The sequence below is a fragment of the Sorex araneus genome, chromosome 4 (assembly GCF_027595985.1).
Source record: "Sorex araneus isolate mSorAra2 chromosome 4, mSorAra2.pri, whole genome shotgun sequence".
NCBI classification, from domain to species: Eukaryota; Metazoa; Chordata; class Mammalia; order Eulipotyphla; family Soricidae; genus Sorex; species Sorex araneus.
In genome coordinates, this window is record NC_073305.1 from 193,407,566 (window position 1) to 193,413,565 (window position 6,000).

Sequence of the window (6,000 nt, forward strand, 5' to 3'; positions counted from 1 at the left end):
GGGGAAGAAGGTGAACAAGCCTTGGGAGAAGGGGACCAGACCCATAACTTCAGGTAAAGGTGGGGGAGGAGCTGAGGGTGCAGGGCTGGTCTGGGTTTGGGGAGGAGGAAAGAGCTGGGATCTCTCTGCAGGGTAGCAATGGGGGTTCCGCCTGGTCTGGACGCAGTAAAGCATGGGGCAGTGCTACACCCAGCAACAGAGGGCCTGTGCCTTGGTCACACCGGCTTAGGCCCCACTGCTGGGCACAAGGCGGGGGGCCCGCACCAGCCCAGGTGAAGCTCTGGGGGCTGGGGGACATAGGCAGAATTCTGCTTCTGCTTCCAAGAGTCATACCCATGCTGGCTGGGCTGCTCTGATTCCCAGGATGGTGCTGGCTGGAGGGCCAGGAGTCGTCCTGAGGGGCCTTTCCCTGAAGCTGAGCCTTTATCACACAGCTCTTGCCTGGGAAGGGGCGCCTGCAGCTCCCGGGAGGAAGTCCGCTCACAACACACAGATGGACATGGAGACACACAGTTACATAGATGCACAGACATGCAGACACGCACACTCAGACATATACAGACACAAACACACATACACACACAGAGCCAGTCTCATCCTCCCACCACCTATGCTTCCCAGCTCCTATAGGGATGGGCAGCCCCCCTCTTTGGGGGTCACGCTCTTTGGAGGAGGGATACCACCTCCCTCCCCCACCAGCCCGGCCTCGAGCCAGGAGCCCAGAGACGACCCAACCCAACACACCAGGCCTCCCCAAGGTCACACCGCGTTTCACGACTTGGGGAAAACACCCTTCCAGACCCTAGTCTGACCTTTCTCTCCCCCACCCGCGGCCAGTTACACCTCTAGGAACAGTCTTCACGGCCCGATTTCCTCCTGCTGTGAGGAAGGGACAAGGAAGTGAGTCAAGAGACAATCCGAGGGAAGAGGCAGAGAAAGTAGGCCAGGGCCCAGACTGAGGGTGCGCCAGGCCCCCAGGAACCGTCCCCTGAGGGTCTCTTTCTGCAGCCACACGGCCACCATGCCGGCCACCAACCAGGGCTGGCCCGAAGACTTCGGCTTCCGCCTGGGCGGCTCAGGCCCCTGCTTCGTCCTGGAAGTGGCCGACGGGAGCAGCGCACACGCGGGGGGGCTGCGGCCTGGGGACCAGATCCTGGAGGTGGAGGGTCTCGCCGTGGGCGGCCTGAGCCGCGAGCGCCTGGTGCGCCTGGCCCGACGCTGCCCGCGCGTGCCCCCCAGCCTCGGCGTGCTCCCGGGCCCCGATGGCGGCGACCCCGCATCCTGGCCCGCAGCTCTGCGACCACCCCCGCGAACCGGCCGTAGCCTCTCGCTGGGCCGCGAACTCCTGCGTCTGGCCAGCCGCAAAGGGCCCGACGCAGTGGTGCACCGAGAGCGCAGGCGCAAAGCCCAGGAGTTCAGCCGCAAGGTAGGAGGAGGGGCTACGGGGCGGGGTCTCGGGGAGAAGGGCGGGGCCTGTGGGGCGGGGTCCAGAGGAAGGGTGGGGCCTATTTAGAGGGCGTGCCTAAAAGAAGGGCAAGGGCGGGCCCAGGGAAAGGGTGGGGCCTAGTGAAGGGCGGGGCCTCTGGGGCGGGGCCTCTGGAGGGGAACACAGGATCAAAAGGGTGGGGTGTGACCTGAATAGTCGTGATTCTATGAGTGAAGGATCAATAAAGACATTAATAATAGGGCCAATGGAACGGGGCGGAGCCTGAGTAGGCGTGATCCGAGCCTCGTGTCCACTGGTCAGTCTGGACCTAAACAAATACCCTGCCCAGGGGCCAGAGCGATAGTACAGTGGGTAGGGCAATTGCCTTGCACACAGACTACCAGGGTACGGTCTCCTGAGCACCATTAGGAGTGATTTCTGAGGGCAGAGACAGAAGAAACCTCTGAGCATCATGGGGTGTGGCCCTGTTATGTTCCAGGATAGGAGTTTTGCTCGCACATTGACCAGACTAGACGCGAGGATGCAAATGCAAGGCCCCTTTATCTCTAGCTCGAGCTAGGGTCCAAGTCTCATCCAACGCAGTGGAGTCTTAACAAGGACCCTGCCTCCGAATTCTAAGCAGCTTATATAGGGTTTGGTTACATAACAGCATTATTTTCTAGGAACTGGCAATATGTTTCCAATTCTGGTCCCTGACTTCAGGGACCAACATTATGTTTCCAATTCTTGGTCCCCATCTGGTCCAGTGACTCCATTCCCTCGGCCCTCTCTACTTGGCTGGGCGCCACTGCCCATGCCCCTTACTCTGATAGGCTGCTGCCACGGGGCGATTTATCTGCCCAGGATGATACTGTTTTCTGAGAAGTCAGGACTTTCTGATGGGGGAAACAGACTTAGGCCTGCTGAGTTTCAGTCCTAACACGGAGTCTGTCATGGCTCCACTTCAGCCTCACAGCCTCCAAAACAAAACAGACTTGCCTTTCCCGTGATGGAATCACTGGGACTTTATGAATCCATCTTTCTGGGCTCAGCAAAATGACTTGCATCCTATGCGCCTGAGCACAGTGGAACTGGACCTTTCTATTCACCGCTGCACTCTTCACATGTTTGAGATGCCAAAACACAACTCATAGCCGAGTCACTTAGGATATACCCTTGTTTCTCCTGATTCTGGTTGAAACATCCAGAATTCAGGCAGCGGCAGATTGGAGATTTGGGGTCCGCTGAGCATCACTTCCAGGTTTGTAGTCCATACCTTCATAGATGGTGAGGGAATGCCATTGGGGGTCTCGCTTGTAGGATGGCAAGAGATGAGCTCTGGGGTCTCTCACCCCTGCATGACAGGGCACACTTATCCCCTAATGTCCTTCTGCTGCCTTGACTTCAAGCATGAGAGTCAGGGTGGACCTAAACATCCAGTCAATGCAGTGACCCGCTGACCCACGCCTCGGAAGCCTGTCGCAGATACCCTGTAATCCTAGGAGAGCATGATCAGAGCCCCCAGAAGGGGTGGAGTCGGTACGGAAACCACACAGGGCCCAAGTCAGTTTTGGTGGGGGTAGTTTTCCAGCAAAAGCATGTGAAGTGGGGGGAGCAATGCATTCTGCTGAGACCAAATACCTCCAAAGGCTGAGAGCGAATCGCTGGCCCCCAAATTGAAAAGAAAACTGCCTCAGGAAGCTAGGATCTGTGGCTTCCCCGGGGCTCCAACCAGCACCTCAGCCTGCCCCAGTTTTTGCTCCTTGAATAATCTGATATTTAATAGAAACTCCATTAGGATCCCTGACACACCCCACGCTTAGATGTAGGTTGAGCGCGTCTGGGTAATGGCCGGCACCAAAACCACACAGCCCTGCGGGCCCCAGGAGGGAAAACTATTTTTTCCTCTTTCTTACATAAAGCCTCTTTCCAGCCAGCCCCGTTCACCTTTGAATAGGGGCTGCTGCTGACTTTGATGTCAGAGCTGCTCACCACGCTGGGCTGTTGCGAGCTCAAGGGCAGGGCAGGCGGCTGCCGGGCATCGCTGTCTGCTCTATGGCTCACTGTGAGAGGAACAGGAGGCCAGTGGGGGAAACACAGTTCCAGAATGTTCTAGAACTGTCTGTGGAAGGCCAGGCCTGCTCCCTGCCAGGACTCAGGTCCTCAGTCCAGTTCCTGACCTGACATTCTTGAGGCACCTTGATGATAACATCCATTCGCTTTTTTTTTTTTTTTTTTTTGCTTTTTGGGTCACACCTGGTGATGCACAGAGCTTACTCCTGGCTCTGCACTCAGGAATTACTCCTGGTAGTACTCGGAGGACCATCTGGGATGCTGGGAATCGAACCCGGGTCGGCTGCATGCAAGGCAAAGGCCCTACCCATTGTGCTATTGCTCCAGCCCCCCATCTCCTCCGGAAAGTCCTCCCTGATCTCCTGAGAGAATCCTTCAGGAAGTGGTTGTAGCTCTGAAGTTGGGAGCTGGCACTGGATTGGAACCATTTAGGGGCTCTCAGGAGATGGGGGTGTATGGACACCTGCACAGACTAGATGAAGAGGGAGATAAGGTTGAGTCCTTCAAGGAGGACTTTGTTACCTCCTTATGGGTGGGGGTGGGGAGAAGGAAGGGAAGAAGGTAAAAAGGAAGGTGAAGACCTGACATCCTGACATTTGGGGTCATTGGTTATGGGCCAGGGAGGTGCCAGTTGTGAAAGGGGCAGGCAGAGGCTGCCTCATGCATCTGATATTGGGGAGAGTGGCAAGAGACAAGGAGTCGTGGGGAGCACCAACCCTGGAGCACTTTCAGAGAATGATCAGCAAAAAAGAAGAAACGGGGGAGACATGAGCATGTGGGGGCCACGTGGACTCAGAACTCAGGAGAGATTCCTCAGCAGGGACTCTGAGCAGAGGAGAGGGTGGGCGCCATGTGGGGGGTTCTGGCCTGGGGGTGCGACTGGACCAGCAGTGGAGGATGGCACCTGTGCGGGAGGTCGCCGGCTTTGGCAAGTCTGGTTCGTGCTGAGCGAGAGAAGCGGCAAACTCACGCATCTCAGCCCCCAGCTTCCCCTCCCGCTGCCAGCCCACACCCGCACTGACACCTGATCAGCCTCCACTGCAGGGGTGCACAGGCTGAGTAGACAGGGGCCAGCGTGGAGCTGACACGGTTCAAGGACTGGTCGCAGGAAGCCCACAGCCAGTGCCCGGCACTGTGTGAGCCCCCAAATACCCCAGGAGAGACCCCCCAATATGCCAGGAATAGCCCCTAGCACAACTGGGTACACCCCTGCTCTCAAAAGAAAAGGGAACAGTGTCAGGCAGCAGAGCCCACTGAAATTCCAGGCGCATGAAAGCTCAGCGACAAGCAAACCCTGGGGACAAAAAAGTAGATCAGTGGATCTGGGCACAGGGGCTGGGGGGAGGGGCTCGAGAGAAAGTGGGAAGGAGGTGCCATGCAGGCACAGGGAGAGCCTGGGGCCAGAGGGGCTGGTCCACAGCATTGGAAGATATGAACACCGCTGAGCTGAGCGTAGGAAAATGGTAAATGCTCCACTCTGTGCCTTTCCACCATGGGGATAAGAGCGGCAGTGAGGAGGTCGCCCTCATTCTCTTCCTGACTGTCAGTCATGAAGCTCATGGTAAGAAGAAAACAGAAGGAAATCAATGAAGAGATAAAAGTTTCCATGGGGGTGGGAGGCAGGGCTCAGTCAAAGAATAACGTCTGCATGTGTGAGACTATGGGTTTGGTCTCAGGAGCCACACACACAAATCCAAATTATGGTGACTGGGTCTGATTTCCTCTGTACAGACACACGCACACGGTACTCAGGAACCAGGAAAGGCTAAGAAGGGCTGGAATGGACTGGAGCAATAGCACAGCAGGGAGGGCATTTTCTTGCATGCAGTCAACCCAGGTTCGACCCCCAGCATCCCAGATGGTCCCCCAAGCACCACCAGGAGTAATTCCTGAGTGCAGAGCCAGAAGTAACTCCTGAGCATCACTGGTGTGACCCCCCCCAAAAAAAAAAAGACCGGAGTGGTAGTGCAGAGGGGAGGGTGCTTGCCTTGCATCACGTGGCCAACCCAGGTTGGATCCCTGCACCCAATTTGGTCCCCTAGTCACAATGAAGAAAGAAAACCAGCCCATGTGCCCAGGGCCTGCTTCCCTGTCCCCATCTCGTCCCTTCATCGCTTACCTACTGAAAGAGAACTTTGGGGGTTTTGTTTCTTGGTTTGGAGACAAACCCTAGCTTGTTCAGGGGCTGTTCTTGTCTCAGTGCTCAGGAGAGTGCCCTGGAGGTGCTCAGGGACCCTCTACAGTGCTGAGGGTCAAACCCGAAATGGGCAGGCCACCTGCAAGAGAATGTTTTGGCTTTTGCCCTGAGGAAAAGCTTCGGGACGCATTAGATGTCTTCATCACCAGCGAAGCACATAGCTCAGACACGACCCCCTGTGACACCAGCCTTAAGATATGTGGGGAGGGGCAGAGGAATGTCCCCAAGGGTTGGAATACGCACTGGCTTCGGCAGGTGTGGGTCCAATCATGACCGCCAGAGTCCCAGTGGCAACTCGTCTTCT